Raw genomic sequence first — 21,256 nt, forward strand, 5'->3', positions numbered from 1 at the left:
GCTGTGCAGAGGGGGGCAGCCTCCAGCGGGGAATGGGGTGTTCCAGGGTCCTGACATGGCATGCACTGGCTCTGGGCTCCCAAACAGCAGAGAAGCAGAGAAGCAAGCTAGTAAGCTCCAGTCACAGTGTAGTATATAGAATGAGACACACTCGCTGTATGAGAAATGAATCTGCCTTTATTACTAAGTCAAACAGTATATATATTTTTCCACGGAAGAAGTTGTTTCTCAATTGTTTGCCTAGTGTAACAGATAAGAAAAACCTTACAGAATAGGGGCCTTGTCAGCCTTGTTGAATCCTTGTTCACTTCTGTTCATTTCTGTCACTTCTGCTCACCAGAAAAGCACTCTGGGAAAGGTTCAGCTAACATAGATGTAAATAACAAGTTATATAACCAGAAAAATAGTTATATAATCAGTGTGTGTTCACCTTGTGGTTTTTATGGTGATTGCTTGGGGATATGCATGGACACCACATGATCTAAAAGGTGATTGGGTGAAGGGACACATGGACATCAACACCTGCAGTGGCAGGCAGCCAATGCATGCTTTTTTTTCTTCACAAGAATGTAAACTGATGTCTTGGGTTACATGGAAGGTGTTACCAAAAAGTATGTATTCTATTACCATCTTCATAAGCTGTTAAGAACAGGTGAGGCAGTGCTCTTTATCTTCAGCATGACTCAGCCCTGATAACACCATTTGGGGAACTATCTCTGTGAATGGGCCATCAAAGTCTCCAGGAGTGACTCATAAGATTCTATTATCCCATTGTAAGATGCCCTGTACAGAGGGGAGGAACTGAACATTCCTACCTGCATATAAGCTGAGTCTTTGGAACACTGCACTAGCACTTCCACTTGATTCCCAGAGGAGAAGAGCTTGAGAGTCATCACTGGACCTCCAGAGACTGACCAGATTGTTCTTCAGGATCACCACTTCAAACAGACCACATCCATCACTCCAAGGAGACTGCAGCCACCATTTAACTGGACTGCTATCACCACCCTGACCAACAGGGGGGCGGGTTGTATTCTAACTCTATCAGTTTAAGCTGGTGTTTCTGTATTATTGCCTTTACTCTAATTTTTCCTATTAAATTGTGATTCTGCCTGGGAATCTCACAATATATTTGTGTGGAGTCAATTCCTCCACTGGTTTACTTCCAAACTAGCCCAACTGATAAAAGGCTTACAGCATAAAACTGCCTGGTTTTTTTCAATAAATGATTTCTCTTTACACCTGCCAAGGGGAGTCTGTGCAGTTTATCATCATCGTTACAGCCTAGTCCTTTATAATTCCTCAATATATCTGTCAGTCTTGGCAGCTTGTTATTCTTCCCTCAGGGGAGAGCAGGAAGCCTGCTTTTCTGCTTCAAATCCTGTGCTTCTGTGTCCGGTTTACACGGGAGCTCGGGGGCTGCTTCCTCTGCAACTGCACACCTCCCCCCTCTGTTTTTATTGAGGTCATAGATAAAGCTAAGGAAACCACGACTTGTTTTTGTGTAATTTAAACATTTTTAACTATGTTGAAAAGGACAAGACAGAGAATTAAAAAGGATATCACTGCCAAACAACCTAGTCCAATGAAATCCCAAACTTGTACATTTATTTCAGAGAACCAATTTTTCAGATTCAGCCAAGAGAGATAATTTTTTAGGTCTGTAAAGACCTTTTGTTCCTCCAGAGCTTGTAAAACTGAGTTGATCTTTTAAGTGAGTGCGAAGCGAATTAATATCTTGTCGTAAAGTTTTATGAAATGCCCATTGGAGATGATTTTTAATTGTCTCCCAATTCTGTTTAGTTTCATTCCACAGAATCGGCGTTACACATAAGGAATTATGAATGTGTTCCCAGTAACAGGGAAGGGATAGGTGAGTTTTCTGGGCCTCAACTCTTTCGCCCATCCATAAAAGAGCACTTTCTAAGGCGTCTAATCTGGCCATTATTTCTTGATCAATTTGTTCTTCTGTTTGTAACTCTTGTGTAATAGAGCTTGTCCTATAGTATGAGCAGTTCGAATTGAATTTGTCAAGGCCGTGACAGCCACAGAGGCTGCAGGTAATATTATTATGGCAGAAACAATAGCAAAGATTAGCCAACCCAGAAATTTGTGAACTCATTTCTTACTCTTTTAGATTTCCTCTTGGACTAGTCAGGATAATTGTGAAAGACCATCTTGTCCTTCCCAGGTCCGAGTTAAATCTACAGGTACCCAGATTTCAGGTCTTCTTTTAAATGGAAGAAGGACAGAATAATTACGCATATCATCATAGGTTACACATGATTTAAAAACAAAAGAATTAGCAGATAAAAAGTACAAATCATTTCTATAATCTATCAAAAAGTTATTAGCTAAAGCAAAAACATACAGGTGTAAAGTACAAGTCATTAATAATCCGTCTTTTAGCAGCGTTAGATTGGCAATTGTTGCATTCCTATCCATTTTTACCTGGTATATCTTATTGCCAAAAGAAGGTAACAACCTTTTCCACAAATGTTTATGAATACGTGATTGATTATTGTCCAAATAATACTGAATCAACATCTCGGCCATCCCCCCATCATGCCAAACAATGCTGCGGTTTGCCTTTTGAGTTGGGAGAATGGTTGTATTAGTCCCACTTTCTCTAAGGATACTAGGTGGTCACCAGTCAATTTTTCCATACTGTACGAATTGTTGTTGTGGCCATTGTCTTATACATGACGTCTATTCCAAGCGCTGTATACTGGAAATGGGTGTAAAACAACATTCGGGGAAATGAAGTGGGGTGGCATTCACAGATGTGTTAGAGATAGGATGGCCAGCAATGTAATAGCAGTCAACTTTTTTGCAGTCTCAGAGTGTACATATATTAAATGCAATTGCATAGAAAAATTAGTACAAGGTAAGGGTCAGAAGGTACTTTTTTGATTCCACATTAAATATATAGGCAGTCAGTTACATAAGTAGCATTGCTAATAAATGTATCTACAACATCCTGATCTAGGGGAGGAAGCCAAGTTCCTCTTACCCATTCCGTTCCATTGTTGCTGAGGGGGGGCTCTGGATCCCACCATGTGAGAGGTCGGAACGGTGGTGGCTCGAGAGTATGCGCCCAGTAGATTCTTCCTTCCACTGCTTGATGGCAGTATAGCAGTAGAAAAAGGACAAAATTCATGGTGTCATCCTTGGCTTGGTTTGATATATCTTGCCGGGAGCCAGTATGGGCCTGTAGGTAAGGAAACACATCCATAACCTCTCCCCCAAGCTAACAGTGGAACCGGACCTTTCCACTGACCGCTATGTACATTTCTGTATGTAACATCTGGGTAGATTCCTTCTCCATCAGCGGTCTGGCCTAGGTGTCTCTGATGTGCTGTTAGATCATCTCTAGTGGAAAGATTCAGAAAATTTAAAACATAGGTTGCCTTGTCAAGCTACTCTTGAGGGAGCATACCAAGCAGGTTCCCCCTTTTTTGTTTCTGCAGCATGTTTTTTAATGTATAATATGCCCTTTCCACTATGGGTTGTCCGGTTGGAGAATGTGGGATACCTGTGACATGTTTGATACCCCAAGTGTGGAAAAATTCTTGTGTTTTATGAGATGTATATGTGGGTCAGTTCCCTGTTTTTATCTGTTGAGGGACCCCCATTGTGGTAAAAACATGTAGCCAATGTTGAGTTGCGTCTCTAGACTTCTCACCCTTGTGTGCTGTTGCTACTATGAATCCTGAAAAGGTATCAATGGAAACATGGACATTTAAAAGTCCCAAAACTCGATATGTGTGTTACATCTCTTTGCCAAATGTCATTAGGTTTCAACCTTCATGGGTTTGTACCTAATGCTTGTGGCAAAGAAAGAATTTGCTGACATTGTGAGCAAGCATTCACTATATCTCATGCTTGTGGCAGAGTTAAATCAAATTATTTGGCTAGTGCTCGGGCATTCTGGTGATAGAAATCATGAGAAAGTTTTGCCTGCTCTAATTTTTGTGGTACAGTAGCTGTCATAGCAAGGGCATCTGTTCTTGCATTACCTTTCACTATAGGTCCAGGCATAGTGGTGTGGGACCTAAGGTGCAGAATGTAATACTCATGAGACCTGTGAAGTAAAAGGTTGTACAAAGTGGTTAATAACACAAAAAGATCTTTGTTAGAGACTTCCTTCAGGAATGAGTGCTCAATTTCTTGATGATTCCTGTAACATAGAGAATCACAGTGTTAATAGGTTGTTCTGAGAAGAGACAAAATGCCTCTACTATGGCTGCTGGCTCAACTAGCTGGTAGATCCAGGTTGAAAGGTTATTGAATGTTCCCATTGTCCCGTGTTTTTTTTTTCCACAGGGTCACAGCTTTGTGTGTTTTTCCAATCAATCAGTGAAAATAGTTTTTGAATCAGGGATAGGCATCTTTGACTGCAGCCGCCACAGTTGGAAGGGGAGTTCTCTGAAGGATTGTAACAGTGTATGACAGGGCATTGAATGAACAAATTCTCCATTATAATCAGCAAAGACAATTTAAAATGACAGTGAGTCCCTGAATAGGTTTTCTAATTCTGCCACAGGAAGATGTATGACTGCTGGATCATATTTTGACAAAGTCTGACATCAAAGTCATCCCATTGACAGCAGTTGAATAGCCATCTCAAGTTGAGTGGTTATAGTTTTTGTGAAAGTGTGTGTCAGAAAAATAATTTCTAATAGCCAGAGACAATGTTCATCACATTGATCAATGAGAGCATAGGGTTGAAAAGATTGCAGAATTAGGAACAGCCGCAGAGGCAAATTCGGATTCTGACACGTGGCAAAGGATTTATTGATTTTGTCACACATGCCAAAGCCTCTCGGGCTGTCTTTGTTAACTGCCATGGGGAGGAAAGAGCTGGGTCCCCTTTTAACAATTGAAACAAAGGGGATAATTCCTCTGTGGTGATTCCCAACAAAGGGCGAATCCAATTAATAGTGCCCAGTCACTTTTGCAAATCATTTAATGAGCATATTGTCAGTTTTTAAAGTTACTGGCTGTGGGGTGGCTGTTGTCTCTAGTACTTTAAAGGGCAGGTATTTCCAAGGAGGTTCTGTTTGGATTTTTTCTGTGGCTACACATAAGCCACTGCTGGCAAGCGTTATTTTTAAAGCAGCAAGACAATTCTTCAACAGTAAGGAATTGTCAGAAGCGATTAAAATATCATCCATGTAGTGATACAGCAAAACAGATGGCTATTTTTGCCATATTGGTTGTATTGCTGAGTGAACGATGAATTCACAGATATCAGGACTGTTTTTCATACCTTGAGGCAGCACAACTGGCTGGTATCGTTCCATGGGAGCCTCAAGATTGACAGATGATAGAGAAAAGGCAAACTTAGGTGCATCATCTGGATGTAAAGCAATTGTGGAAAAACAGTCTTTTAAATCAATTATTGCTAATTCCCAGTGTTCTGGAATCATTGTAGGGGTAGGTATTCCTGGTTGTAATGCCGTAGAGGGCATTTCTGCATTAACTGAGCTGAGATCCTGTAAAAGCCTCCATTTTCCTGATTTCGTAGGGATAACAAAAATAGTTGTATTCCATGGGCTTGTGGAAGCGACTATGTGGTGTGGCAGCACAGAAACCTTTCCCACAGGAATTTTTCTCTTCTTCTTCTATGTTTTATAAATAAAGATAAAGTTTCATGTTATTGAAACGGCCTTTTGGATACAGGCGGTCAAACGCCTGGGCCAATCAATCCCTGGAGGGCGGATGAATGTTGGCCAATCCGAACAGCCTTCTGATGTGTATATAAATCTGTTAATTATTTAATAAGTTAGTTCTTTTAGCACTCTGAAAGGACTCATCTCTTCCCTCCGCTAGCCGTCAAACAGCGACATCTGGTGACCACGGACGCATACTACATGCACAGCAAAGGTACGCCGGCAACCTCTCCCCCCACCCCCCACCCACCGTGCTATGCAGTTCGGGTTTTGGAATGAAGATGGACCCCCCCCAATGCCAAAAGACGAACTTTTGCGAGCCTTCTTGGAGGATCCCTGGTGTGACCCAGGCAAACAACACCTGACAAGGGTGCTGATGAATTGGGCCGCTGAAAACAGGGTTCCAGAGGTGTGGGAGACAGATGTGGACTGTTCTTTGTGGCTCAAGGTTGGGAAGGCTTTGTGGAAAGAAATGATATTTGGAGACGTGAAAACCATTTGTTTGCATCGGACATGGCGATCGGTCTGGGACGCGTTAAGGGGACAGGAATTTTACACTGCAGAGCTGAACGCTTCTCTCTGTTTGGACTCCTGGCTGTCGATCGGTGAGGACCGCACAGAGAAACCCCCGACCCAGACTGATGCCACAGCCCCACAGTCAGCAGCGGATGGGTCCAAAAAGAGCAAGTATAATTCTCCAAATAATTTTATCTTACGCACTTACCCCCACCCAAATGAGCAGTTAGCGGAGATGCTGAAGAGAGAGGGAGAACGGGCTGACCATGGGACGCCGGCGGCAGCAACCGTCCCGCCGCCTCTGCCTCCGCGGAATGGCGCCACCCTTACCCCCCCCCATCCGGGCCCCCGCTGGGGCTCCCAGCCGCTGCGTGGGCTGCCCCGGCTGCAGGAACGGAGAGTGCAGAAACTGTATGTCCTGCCATGATGTGGGCGGGCAGGACAGCAGCAACAGACCCTGGTTCCATCCAGAACAGCCGCGGACTCAGAAATCCCGGCTGCCACGTGGACTGCGCAGGATCCACGAGTTGTGCGGGAACTGGAAAAGAAGCCTCCGGCAGGCGGTGCTTCCAGTCAAGGCGACCTGACTGACGTGTCGATTGAAGCGCTGCTGGCGCAGACCCTCTGCGAATCAGGTACGTGGGATTTTCGATCTCCACCAGATTTGCCCCCTTCATCTCAACTTTTAATGGATTTACTGGCCGAAGTGGCCAGATTCTATCAAGATATGGTAGAGATCTGCTTGCCCGGAAGATGTCAGGGCTCCATGCCGCGGGGACAGCCGACATGGCGGCGGGTAGCGGAGGGATCCGGGACAAAGACGGGAAGTGCCGGTCCCACTGACGGTTTCAGTGGCAGACAGAGCCACAGCACAGCGCTCTGATCCAGCCGCTTTTGTGCCGACGGAGGAAGCGATTTCAACTGACGCTGTGCCAGTGATGTCTGTGAGTGCACCCGATGCCGTGCCTGTATCGCCGCCATCGTCTTGCCCCTCCCCCAACCCCACCACTGTGCCGTTTCTCGGCATGGAAACTGCGTCCAGCCAGACCCTGTCATTTGTGATAGGGCTTGCAGATAGCAAGCCCTACCCTGACAATTCAGACAGTGACGTAGATGGGACGCTTCCTCCTGGGCGAAAGCTCGCGCTGGAGGGGCGGCAAAAGAGGCACTTCCTTCAGAGCAACCCTTGGAAATGCCGTAACGACACGGAGCCATTATGCCCCCGGGACTCCCTGCATTTCCAGGAATCAGTAAAGCAGGGCGTGCTGGATGCGGGACACTGGGAACTTATAGAAAGATTAGGGATGCCAAGACGATGAGAGAGCCGTGGAGCTGCTACGGCAGGTCAAAGTGATGCTAGCTTCCTGCAAGGAGACGTTCAGGCTTTTCTGGTGTTTGTGCCTGACCTGGACTCGGATGAGAAATGCAGGCATGACGTCACTGCATGGAAGATCATAAATGACCTTTACTAAAAAATAGCAACTTATGGGCTCTCTTCTCCTCATGTTATAGAAATTATTAGAGTGATAAATAGTAATCTGCTTGCTCCATTTGATATTTCATATTTGGCTCAAGTCTTGTTTCACCCTGCGCAATACAGAGTTTTTGAGAACAATTGGAGAATGTTGGTTGAAAAACAGGTGAGGTGGAATATGTACTTGCCTCCTGAGGAGCCTAGGTGCACGATTGGGGTTGATGTCCTCATGGGGAAAAATCATTTCTCTAACCCCAAGGTCCAAGCTACTTGGGACCCTCGGATTCTGGAGCAAGCCCAAAAGCTCAGTATGGGAGCCATCACAAAAACTATGGAGCTGATTGCCCCACAAACACGGCATTCAAAAATACATCAGGGGCAATCTGAGCTTTTCCTGACCTTTGTAGAGAAGCTAGCAGATGCCTTGAAAAAGCAGGTGGAAGATGATACATTGAGACATATATTGTACAAGCAGTTGGCAAGAGACAATGCCAACCTGGAGTGTAGAAGGATCATAAATGCCCTACCAGGGGATCCTTCAGTCACAGATGTGGTACAAGCTTGTGCTAAGGTGCAGGCAGACAGTCCAGGGAAATCCGCCTTGGCTGCACTTCTATCGCCTGGTCGGGAACCCCCTGATCAGGGACAAAAACAGCCCAAAGCTGGGAACAAACAGAAACCAGTCAAATCAAAGCAGAAGGGAAATTCACGGACCGAGACACTTCAGTGTAAGAGGTGTGGTAGGCTAGGTCACTGTTCAGACTATTGCAGGTCACAATACCATGTAGATGGTTGACCCCTGTCGGGAAACGTGAAAAGGGGTGCAAAAAGGGGGATTTGCCCCCCGACACAACAGTTCCCCCAGAACAGGGCAGCAACACAGGCCTATCCAGTCAATGTGGAGATGGCACCCAAAGCTTGGCCCGAGTCAATGCCTACACCACAACAATCGTCCTAGGGTTCCCATAGGGTTCCCTTGGATGTGCATGGACGCCCAGATCAGGGATTCAATGCGCAGCTTGTGGGAGGGCCTGATGCCACCAGCCAATGGATCTTTGTTCTTCCAGAAATTATAGATGCTGATTTTACAGGCCAAATTCATGCTACAGTTTCCACATCAGACCCCCCCTGTCGCCATCCCTGAAAAGACTCACATTGCTCAAATGTTGCCTTTTGAGTCTTCTGTTCCCAGGGTAGACCAGCAAGTTGGTGGAGGTAAAGCACTGAACTGCCGGGACTTCCGCAGGTCTACTGGGCTGCATCTATCTCTAATGAGTCACCACAGACGACATGTACCCTCGTCATGCTGAAAGCACATCCTCACCGAATTCGGATCCGAGGTTTGATTGATACAGGTGCTGACGCAACAGCCCTTTCCTCCTCTTCATGGCCTCCTTCATGGCCTCTAGCCCCTGTGGGATCAGCTATCATGGGGCTAGGAGGAACCACACAGAGCTGACTGAGTAAGCAACCTGTGTTGGTGAAGGACGCAGAGGGACACACGGCCTCAATCCGACCCTTTGTCACTTCAGCTCCAATTAACCTATGGGGACAGGACGTGTTGGCAGCTTGGGGGCACGAATCTCGACAAATTTTTAGTAGGGGTCACTGTGTGCAAGGGCGCACTGTATTCCACGCTATCTCTGCGATGAATGACCGAAACACCTATATGGGAACCACAGTGGCCCCTGCCAAAAGACAAATTAGTCGCCCTTTGTCAGCTGTTTCAGGAGCAACTGCAACAGGGACACATTGAGCCTCCTACCAGTCCCTGGAACACCCCTGTTTTTATAATTAAGAAAAAATCAGAGAAATGGAGACTGTTGCAAGATCTCCGAAAAGTTAATGCAGTGATGGAAAGTATGGGGAGCATACAGCCTGGCATGCCCTCACCTACAATGATTCCCACAGAGTGGGAAATCTTGATCATTGATTTAAAGGATGGTTTTTTCACAATTCCTTTGCACCCCAATGACAGGCCAAAATTTCCCTTTACTGTGCCTGCAATTAATAATGCGGAGCCTGTAAAGAGATTTCAAAGGAAAGTGTTACCTCAGGGCATGAAAAATAGCCCGACTATCTGCCAATGGTATGTTGCACAGGCCTTGTCCAGAATCCGCGAGCAGTTTCCTGAGGCACTCTGCTACCATTATATGGATGATATTCTGGTGGCAGCATCCACCCAAGATGAGTTGCAGAGGTTACAGCCTTGATTGCTTGATGCTTTGCATTCCTATGGGTTTCAAGTGGTTCAGGAGAAAGTTCAACAACAGCCTCCTTGGAAATATTTAGGAGTCAAAATTTTGGATCAAACCATACAACATCAAGAGGTGCAGTTTTCAGACTCTATTAAGACTCTGAATGATGCCCAAAAATTGCTAGGTATCATCAACTGGTTACATCCGTATTTGGGACGGACCAATGCACAACTTTCCCCGCTTTTTAAAATTTTAGAGCGGGACTGATCTAAACTCACCTCGTAAATTGACTCCTGAGGCTCGATGAGTGCTAAATGAGGTGCAGCAAGCTGTTTCTGCTTGTCAGGTTTATCGAGTAGATCCCTCTACTGATATCACTGTTTTCATTACTGTTCCAGACCTCCATCCTACAGGTATCATTGGACAGTGGAACAAACAATGGGATGACCCTCTGCATATCCTGGAATGGGTCTTTTTTCCCTATCAGCCAAAAAAGACAGCACCCACATTGTTCGAGTTGATAGCTTGCCTGATAATCAAATGCCATTATTGTTGTTTACAATTGATGGCAGTGGATCCTGCAACGATTGTTGTTCCGGTATCACAGGACAGGTTTGAATGGAGCCTTGCTAATAGCGCTCCTTTGCAAAATGCACTGCAAAGTTTCTCTGGGCAGATTGCATACCATCTGCCCAGCCACAAATTGCTGCAGCTGGTAAATTCAATCAGGTTTACGTTGAGGCCAAAGAACAGTCAGGTGCCAGTTCATGGACCCACCGTCTTCACAGACAGTTCTGGGAAAACAGGAAAGGCCATTGTCACCTGGAAGGAGGGATCTGAGTGGCTAGTGCTGAAAGGCCACGAGACAGGCCACGCGACATTCAAAGCCACACCATCTGTCACATCTGTCTGCTGGAGATGTAAGGCCTTTAGGCCTCTGGGGTTTGCCCCCGGTGGCAGAGGTGCAGCGAGTCCCTGGCAATCAGCACAAGCTCTGACAATGTCACAAGCATCAGTTGGCATCAATTGAAACTGCTTCTGCAGGGTATGTGCACTCCGATGAAAGAAATTGTGCGATGTCTTGCTTGTGCAATTTTGTCAGGCTGAGGTGCCACCCATGCAGGGTTGGCTAGCATGTCAGCCCTGGCATTGCCTTCTGTTATAAAACGTGGTAATTTGGTGTGGCTTGGAATGTGCAGAATATAATATGGATGCACTCGAATTTGAACCACCTTCCACAAAGTTTGCAATGGCAAAAACAGAGTCGCATTATTGGCTTCCTTTAAAAGTGAACAATCCAAATGTTTGGTTATATCCGCTACATAAGCAGAGTCAGTGACCAAATTCAAAGGCACCTGAGAGAACCGCTGAAAAGCCATGGCAATTGGCTTCAATTCAACCAACTGAGCAGAGCCTGTCTCGTGGCTTTTCAGCACGAGCCACTCAGAACCCTCCTTCCAGGAGACAATGGCCTTTCCTGTTTTCCCAGAACTGTCTCAAAAGGCAACAATTGAGCAATGTGATTCTTTTCAGGGATAGTGGCAGGGGGACTTGATGTGGAAACCGTAGCATGAATCTGGCCTGTAAAATCAGCATCTATAACTTCTGGAAGAACAAAGATCCATTGGCTGGTGGCATCAGGCCCTCCCACAAGTTGCGCACTGAATCCCTGATCTAGGCGTCCATGCACATCCAAGGGAACCCTATGGGCATCACCAGATTCTAGGATGACTGTTGTGGTGTAGGCGTTGACTCGGGCCAAGCCTTGGGTGCCATTTCCACATTGACTGGATAGGCCTGTGTTGCTGCCCTGTTCTGGGGGAACTGTTGTGATTTACAAAAATCCCCCTTTTTGCACCCCTTTTCACATTTTCCGACAGGGGTCGACCATCTACATGGTATTGTGACCTGCAATAGTCTGAACAGTGACCTGGCCTACCACACCTCTTACGTTGAGGTGTCTCTGTCCCCGAATTTCCCTTCTGCTTTGATTTGACTGGTTTCTGTTTGTTCCCATCCTTGGGCTGTTTTTGTCCCTGATCAGGGGGTACCTGACCAGGCGATAGAAGTGCAGCCAAGACAGACTTCTTTTGTCTCCCTGAACCCACCTTAGCACAAGCTTGTACCATGTCTGTGACTGAAGGATCCCCTGGTAGGGTATTTATGATCCTTCTACACTCCGGGTTGGCATTGTCTCTTGCCAACTGTTTTCACAATATCTGTCTCAATGTATCATCTTCCACCTGCTTTTTCAAGGCATCTGCTAGCTTCTCTACAAAGGTCAGGAAAAGCTCAGACTGCCCCTGAGATATTTGCAAATACTGTGTTTGTGGGGCAGCCATGTTTATGGTTTTTGTGATGGCTCCCATACCGATCCTTTGGGCCTGCTCCAGGATCCGAGGATCCCAAGCACCTTGGATGTTGGGGTTAGAGAAATGATTTTTCCCCATGAGGACATCAACCCCAATCTCGCGACTAGGGTCCTCAGGAGGCAATTGCATATTCTGCCTTGTTTGTTTTTCAGCCATTTTTTTCCAGATATTCTCAAAAACTGCATATTTCACAGGCTGAAACAAAACTTGACCCAAACGCGCAATATCGAATGGAGTAAGCAGGTCAGTATTTATCACTCTAATAATTTGCATCACGTGCGGAGAGGAGTGGCCAATCTGGCTTATCTTCTTATGAAGGTCGCTTATGATCTTCCATGCAGTGACGTCATGCCTGCTTTGCTGACCCGAATTCGGCTCAGGCTTAAACACAGGAAAAGCCTGGACGTCTCCTTGCAGGGTGCTGGCATCACCTTGATCTGCTGGTACACCTCCTGGAGGTGCTGTAGCAGCCACCGGATTCCCTTCAGGGTTCCCCGGTGGGTCTGCCAGCCCTAATTTCTCTAAAAGTTCCCAATTTTCCGTTTCCAGCACGCCCAACTTTACTGACTCCCAGTAATGCTGGGGGTTCCTTGGGCATCCCGTCTCCATACAGTCCGGGAGTGTCCAAGGGTGGCTCTGAAGCAAGCGCTTCTTTTGCCGCCCTGCCACCACAGCTTTTCGCCCTGGAGGAAGCCCCTCGTCTGATTCACTGTCTGAATCGTCAGAGTGGGGCTTATCTACAAGCCCTATCATGAATGACGGGTCTGGCCGGACACAGTCATTGTGCCCAGAGATGGCATGGCAGTGGGGCTCAGGGCGGGGCACGAAGAAGGCAGCGATACAGGCAGAACATCAGGAGTCCCTGCCAGGTGCACTGGCACAGTGTCAGTTATAATCGCCTGCCGCATTGGCACGAAAGCAGCTGGGTCACCGTGCTGTGCTGAGGCTGCCTCTGCTACTGGAACCGTCACAGGGACAGGCATGTCCTGCCCTGGACCCATCTGCGCCCCCACCGCCGCGGCATGGAGCCCAGACACCTTCCGGGGTCTTGGGGCAGGCACTTCCAGGCTGGTCCAGCCTGCGTGGTGGACGCCCTGTGAACAAATCTACACCAGGTCTTGGTGGAATCCGGCCACTTCGGCCAAGAGATCCATTAAAAGCCGAGAGGGGAGGGGTAAATCTGGCGGAGACCCAGGATCTTGCATACCTGGTCCATGGGGAGTCTGCACTGGAAGCGCCGCAGTCACCATGTGGAAGGAACCGGTCCGGGCGGAAGTACCCTCTGCTAGAACATCTCCTTCTGGTCCCCGTGCAGTTTGTGCCTGCAGTGCGGCTGGGACCGGGCCAGCGGCCTGGATTCCCGAGTCTGTGGTTGGAGTGGATGGAACTGGGGTCTGTTGCTGCCCTGGCTGTGCTGCGGCAGGGCACACAGCTCCTGCATTCTCAGTTGCCGCAACCGAGAGAGCCCGCGCTATGACTGGGGGCAGCGCTGGTGGCTTTGGCGCAGGGGGAGGGGCCATTTTTTTCCACAGAGGCAATGGCAGCAGCGCGCCAGCGATTGCCTTGTGGCCCTCTCAATTTTTCTCATTTCAACATCTCTGCCAGCTGGTCATTTGGATGGGGGTACGTAGGAGGGACATAATCCTCTGGAGAATTATATTTGCGCTTGGAGGACCCATCCGCTATGGTGGGGTCAACCCGGGATGGGGATCCCTCAGTGCAGTCCTCACTAACCGAAAGCAAGGAGTCCAGACAGAGAGAAGAATCAAATTCTGCAGTGTAAAATTCCTCCTGTTTTAAAGAGTCCCAGACTGATCTCCATGTCCGATGCAAACAAATGGTTTTTGGGTCCCCAAACACCAACTCTCTCCACAGCCCACCTCCAATTGTCAGCCAGAGAACGGAGTCCACGTCCATCTCCCACACTTCGGGAAAGCCATGGGTCACAGCCCACTCTAAGAGAGCTCTGGTCAGATGCTGTTTCCACTTGACCGTCAGGCCACACCAGGGGTCCTCCAGGAAGGACCGCAAAAGGCCGTCTTTTGGCATCGGGGGGTCCATTTCCCTCCCGAACCCCGAGCCGCGCGGCAGGTAGGGAGGGGTGGAGGGGTCCTGACATACCTTCAGCAATGCCTGTGGTACACATCGGTGGTCACCAGATGTCACTGTTGAATCAATAGCAGAGCGATTCAGCACACGAAGAGAACGGTGAGAGAATGCTGAATGACTTTATTTAATTAATAACAGATTTACATATACATGAGAGAAGGCTATTCGGATTGGATAACAATCATCCACCCCCCAAAATGATTGGCCTAGGCGTTTGAGTGCCTGTTTCCAAAGCCACTCTCAGTAACATGGAATTTATCTCTATATTTAGTAAACTTTAGTAGAAGAAGGGAAGAATTCCCGTGGGAAAGAATCTGTGCTGTTGATGATTAAAATGCTGGTAAAAATAAGACGCAGACACCGCAGTATAGGGAAAAGGGTATTACCTTGGTTTAATAGGATCCCAGGTGCACCATTGTCAAAGGTGGTACCACGACGACAAAGACCCTGGGTACAATGCGTATACAATTTTACGGACCTCACAAATTAGCATACCTGTCTAAAATCCCCCAATAAGAAACCTAACAAATGAAGTAATTGTCCCTCTATTCTAATTAACCCCCCCCCCCCCAAAAAAAAGGCTACAACTTAGTTTACAAAAACATGTTCCAGAGATGAGGCTCCGTTCAAAGTTGGTGCCTCATGTTCTTGAGATTGTGGGGATGTTTTGTCTTCCCCAAAAAATTCCAAACTAGGCTAGAGTACAAGGGTTATAAACATGTGGGGCTAAGATACAGGGAGTGAAAAGTACAGGGAATGGGAAAGGGTATAAAGTATATAAAAAGGGTATAAAAAGAGTATAAAGAGAAAGGACAAAAAACCATCAGGCATCACTCACAAACTGGCATAGCTTGAAAGAATTCAATATCACCTTTTTCTAAAGCCCGTCTTCAGCATTCCTGTATAAACCTTTCTGGTTCAGGCCCTACAGGTGGCAGTGTGTCCTTGTCATAGTCAATAAAGGAATACAATGGGGCATATGGTGGTGGTCAGTTTGCTGCTGCCTTTCTGCGTGCAGTTTGTAAAATTTCTTCTGCACTAGGACCAGTTGCTGCCATAGCACATACTGGGGCTAGGGGAGGATACAAATCTGGTGGTTGTTCAGGATCAATAGGACCAGGATCAAAAGGATCCTCTCTTTCTGGATTGTTTTCCTCGGGTGAAATCTCATTAATAATAACAACAGTATCTGACAGGGGTGCAGGCGGGAGGTCAGCAAGAATGCAATCTGCTTCCTTAAATTGTTGCAGAGCAGAATATACCACATGCCAAGTAATTAAATCATCAGGGTCAGTATCATGATGAGTGACCTGATGGTTTTGTAGGCATTCACCAACCTTTTGCCAATGAGCAAGGTCATAGGAACCATCAGGTGGATATCAGGGACAAAATAGTTTGACCCATGTAAGTAGCTGTATAAGTCTTTGGGGTGGGATTTTATATCCTTGTTCCTTGGTAATACTCAACAAACAGTCTTTATGCAATTTTTGGGATCTTGTTGCACTTTGCCCCATGCTTCCCGACCACTTGCAAAGGCTAACCTGTTCTATAGCCAGCAATGAAACGAGCTCCTCATTGATCAATTGAACAGACCCACGGTTGGTTCAGTCAGCATATACTACTAGAACTGGATCACTTCAGCAGTAATGAAGGCCCAGTGCGTTGGTTTTGCTTGGCCCCGAACATCAGCAAGGTATCTTTAGCATCTAAGAGAAATGTAAACCCTTCAAAAGCTGTTGTGGTAGACCTGAAGAAGTGTCTGAAGGGTTGGGAGAAGGCATACCCCTGTGTTCATGAGTTGGTTTTGTTGGTTTTGCTTAACCCAGTTTTTGCTAGTGAGTGGGGTGGGGCACAAACATGGCTCATGTGTGTCCTGTGGGAAGGTTCTGGAAGTTTTTTACCAAGTCCAGCAGAGCCAATCTCTGATGGCTCTGAAGATGATTGACAGGCTGCTGGCCAAGTCTGGACCAATTAGAGATGTTAGTGATACCTCTGTGAAAACATATTTAAGAAGAAATCAAAACAATGTGAGCACGCAATTCTTTTTAGCTAGAGGAGGAGAAGGAGGTGAAAATATGTCAGGGGAAAAAAACATGGAGACACCAAGATCAGTGGAGAAGGTGGGGGAGGAGCTGCTCCAGGCACTGGAGCTGAAAACTCTCTGCTAGCCGTGGTGAAGCCCATGGGGGAGCAGGTGGTCCCCCTGCAGCCCATGGAGTCCATGGGGATGCAGAGATCCACCCACAACCCGTGGGGTGGGGACGTACCCACGCCAGAGGAGCGGGTGGATGCCTGGAGGAAGCTGTGATCCAGTGGGAGTCCCATATAGAGAGAAAGGCCTTGCTCCCGGGATGGAAGCAGCCTGGCCTCAGCTCGGAAGTCTGCACCTTGTAGACAAGGAGGACTCATGTTGCAGCAGATTCGAGCGAGCTGCTGCTCGTGAGATCGGACCCACGCCAAAGAAGTTCGCAGTGGACTGTCTCTTGTGGGAGGGACCCCATGGCTAAGCAGAGGGCTCCTCTCCATGATGGACTGACCAAAGAAAACCCGGTTACCCTCTTCCCCCCCCGCCCCATGCTGTTGGTTGGAAGGAGGGAGGGGAGTGAGCAGAGAAACAGTATTTGTAGCAGAAGAATTGTGGTGACGGACTGACTAAGAAAAAATCCCATACCCTGCCCCCCCAGCTGTTGGTTGGAAGGAGGGAGGGGAGTAAGTGGAGAAACAGTGTCTTAAGGGCTTATTTTTATTTCTCATTTATCCTCCAACTCTGTTAGGTTAATAAATCACTTTGCAACTTTAAGTTTTCAAACTATTTTGTCCTTTTTTCTCAATGCGTCCTCCCACCAGTTCCTTATCTCAACTCATGAGTCTGCTATGTGTCTGTTAGTTTTTTCCTCTCTTCCTGCACAGCTGCGTCAGGGGAGAGCAGAGGGAGCAGATGTCATAGGTGCCTGGCATTTGGCAAGGGTCAAACCACGACAACTGCTAACATTCTCAATCCAGCAGCCTTTCTACAGGGAAAGGAAGAAGGAAACCCAGTGGTACATGACTGTATCGAAACCATAGAATCAATGTACGCAAGTCAATCAGACCTGCAGGAGGAGCCACTGGCCAAAGGTGAGCACTGGTTCACCGATGGGAGCAGCTACGTTGTGCAAGGTAAACAATTTGCAGGGTATGCTATTACCACTACCAACGAGGTAATAGAATCAAACCCACTCTGAGTGGGAACATCAGCACAGAAGGCGGAGCTCATTGCCTTACTCAGGGCTCTAACACTAGCTATAGGGAAGATCATCAATATATGGACAGACTCACAGTATGCTTTTGGAATCGTCCATGCCCACGGTGCAATGTGGAAGGAACAAGGACTCTTAAACTCACAGAAAAAAGAGATTAAACATGCCTCCGAAATACTCCAATTACTAGAAGCAATCAATTACCTGAAAGCAGTTGCAAGCATGCACTGCAAAGGACATTCTAAAGAAAATACATTTCCTGAGCAAGGAAATGCCATGGCAGATAGGCAAAAGCAGCAGCATTTAGATCCACAGTTAACATAGAAAGTTTAGTCCCTACACAGATAGATAGGAACCAGGCTCCAAAGTATGATACTCGTGATTGGGAATGGATTCAAAGTAAAGGTGGGAAAATGTCGCTGTTGAGCCGCTAGCAGAGAAAAAAGGTCCAGGTTCAAAGTGTGGCATCAAGAAGAAGGTTTTATTATTTAATTCCCATACCTTCACCCGGGGCAAATGCAACTCGCCGGACGACTGCAATGAGAGAAAATGGTTCAAAATCACAGGATTATTTGAATTTGGTGGCACTGTAAGGTGATTGATTCTGTACAAAGCTTTTTTCAATCGACTCTGTGGTGTTTCCCCATGCATTCCCCCTTTTTGCCTTTCCAAGACATGCTTCAGAGTACCATGAGTGTGTTCAACAATGGCTTGGCCAGTAGGAGAATGCAGAATACCGAATGTGTGGTCTACACCCCATAGGTGTAAGAACTGCCGCGTCTTCTGTGAGGCGTAGGCAGGACCATTGTTGGTCTTCACAGTGGCTGGCACACCCAGGAACGAGAAGGCTAATTTCCAATGGGCAATAGCATCATGACTTTTTTCTCCAGTATGAGCAGTTGCCCACACAGCTGAGGAGAAAGTGTCAATAGACACATGCACATACTTGACTCGGCTGAATTCAGGGATGTGTGTCACATCCGTCTGCCACAACTGCAAGGCCTTTAGACCTCTGGGGTTTACCCCCGGTGGCAGAGGTGCAGAGAGTCTGTGGCAGTCAGCACAAGCGCTGACAATGTCACGAGCCTCAGTTGGCGTCAACTGAAACTGCTTCTGCAGGGTATGTGCACTCTGATGAAAGAAATTGTGCGATGCCTTGGCTTGTGCAATTTTGTCAGGCTGAGGAGCCACCCATGCAGGGTTGGCTAGCATGTCAGCCCTGGCATTGCCTTCTGTTATAAAACGTGGCAAATTGGTGTGGCTTCAAAGGTGCAGAATGTAATATGGATGCACTCGAGCCTGAATTGCCTTCCACAGGGTTCGCAATAGCGAAAGCAGAGCTGCATTATTGACTTCTTTTAGAAATGAACAATCCGAACATTTGGTTATGTCTGCTACATAAGCAGAATCAGTGACCAGATTCAAAGGCACCTGAAAGAACCGCTGAAAAGCCATGGCAACTGCCTTCAGTTCAACCAGTCGAGCATAGCCTGTCTCGTGGCCTTTCAGCACCTGCCACTCAGATCCTTCCTTCCAGGTAACAATGGCTTTTCCTGTTTTCCCAGAACCGTCCGCGAAGACAGTGGGTCAGTGAACTGGCACCCGGCTGTTCTTTGGCCACAACGTAAGATTGACTGAATTTGCCAGCTGCAGCAATTTGTGGCTGGGCAGATGATAAGCAATCTGCCCTGAAAAATTTTGCAGTGCACTTTGCAAAGGAGAGCTATTAGCAAGACTCCATTCAAAATTGCTCCCTTGATACCAGAACAACAATCGTTGCAGGATCTGCTGCCATCAATTGTAAACACCAATAACGGCATTTAGTTATCAGGCAGGCTATCAATTCAAACAATGTGGGTGCTGTCTTTTTTGGCTGATGGGGCAAAAAGACCCATTCCAGGATGTGCAAAGGATCATCCCATTGTTTGTTCCACTGGCCAATGATACCTGTAGGATGGAGGTCTGGAGCAGTAATGAAAACAGTGATATCAGTAGAGGGATCTACTCGATAAACCTGATGAGCAGAAACAGCTTGTTGTACTTCATTCAGCACCCGTCGCGCCTCGGGAGTCAATTTCCGAGGTGAGTTTAGATCAGAGTCCCCCTTTAAAATATTAAGAAGCGGGGAGTTGTGCATTGGTCCGTCCCAAATACGGACGTAACCAGTTGATAATACCCAGCAATTTTTGGGCATCATTCAGAGTCTTAATAGAGTCTGAAAACTGCACCTCTTGATGCTGTATGGTTTGATCCAAAATTTTGACTCCCAAATATTTCCAAGGAGGCTGTTGTTGAACTTTCTCCGGAGCGACTTGCAACCCATAGGAATGCAAGGCAGCGAGCAATCGAGGCTGTAACCTCCGCAACTCATCCTGGGTGGATGCTGCCACCAGGATATCATCCATATAATGGTAGCAGAGTGCCTCAGGAAACTGCTCGCGGATTCTGGACAAGGCCTGTGCAACATACCATTGACAGATATTTGGGCTATTTTTCATGCCTTGAGGTAACACTTTCCATTGAAATCTCTTTACAGGCTCCGCATTGTTAATTGCAGGCACAGTAAAGGCAAATTTTGGCCTGTCATTGGGGTGCAAAGGGATTGTAAAAAAGCAATCCTTCAAATCAACAATCAGGATTTCTGTCATGGGTTTTAGATAGGACATTGCCATGAGGACGCACGAAAAAGAAAAAGGGCAAGCAGGCTTCAAGCTTAAAGTTGCAAAAAGTGTTTTAATTACCTAACAGAGTTGGAGGATAAATGCAAGGTAATAATAAACTTTTCATACAGTTTTTGTTCACTCCCCCCTCCCTCTTACGAACTTATAGTTTTCACCCTCTTTCCTCCTTTACAATCTACAAGCCGGGTAGGGAGGCAGGGTGTAGGGTCTTTTTTCAGTCTACAGAGCAGATTCTCAAATTTATTCATCACTACAATTTTTCTACTATAAATACTCTTTATCTCTACTTGTTTCTCTCTCTCTTCAGACAGTTTTTCTGCTCTCACCCCCACCCTCTTAAGAAGCAGTCTCTGCACTCACCCCCCCCTTCCCTCTTTCCAAACCAGCAACACAGACAGGGGGCAGGGTAGGGGTTTTCTGGTCAGTCCAATCAAGGAGAAGGGGTGTCTACTTAGCCACGGGGTCTTTTCCCACGAGAGACAGTCCTCTAGGAACATTTTTGGCGTGGGTCCAATCTCATGAGAAACATCCCGCTCGATTCTGCTGCTTTGTGAGTCTTTTTGTCCATAAGGTGCTGTGCAGACTCTCCCGAGCCGAGGCCAGGCTGCTTCCATCCTAGGAGCAAGGCCTTTCTCTCCCAGTCAAGGCCTTTTGCAGTTTTAACTTTTAGATGAGACTCCCACTGGTTCACAGTCTTTTTCCAGGCATCCACCTGCTCCTCTGCAGTGAGCTGTGGGTGGATTTCTGCATCCTTATGGACTCCATGGGCTGCAGGAGAAACTTCTTGCTCTCCCATAGCTTTTACCACGGCTAGCAGAAAGTTTTCAGCTCTGGTGCTGGGAGCACAGGAGCACCCCTTCCCCCCCCTTCTTCACTGACCTTGGCAATCTCCATGCTGTTCTCCCTCACATATTTTCACCTCCACCTCCTCCTCCTCCAACTACAAAGAAGTGAAAGAAGTGCGTGCCTGCTTGTTTTGATTTCTTCTTAAA

The 21,256-nt window shown here is 47.0% G+C and overlaps 1 long non-coding RNA gene across 1 annotated transcript; it reads right to left on the reverse strand.

Annotated features, from left to right (window-relative positions):
- Positions 1–159: 159 nt before the first annotated feature.
- On the reverse strand, positions 160–14,302 carry LOC146425328 (uncharacterized). The gene is made up of 2 exons (XR_014846464.1): positions 13,443–14,302; positions 160–3,211 (listed from the first exon to the last, which is right to left on the reverse strand). It is a non-coding gene; the product is annotated as an uncharacterized LOC146425328 (long non-coding RNA).
- Positions 14,303–21,256: the final 6,954 nt, after the last annotated feature.

The sequence above is a fragment of the Lichenostomus cassidix genome, chromosome W (genome assembly GCF_008360975.1).
Source record: "Lichenostomus cassidix isolate B80296 chromosome W, HeHo_3.0, whole genome shotgun sequence".
NCBI classification, from domain to species: Eukaryota; Metazoa; Chordata; class Aves; order Passeriformes; family Meliphagidae; genus Lichenostomus; species Lichenostomus cassidix.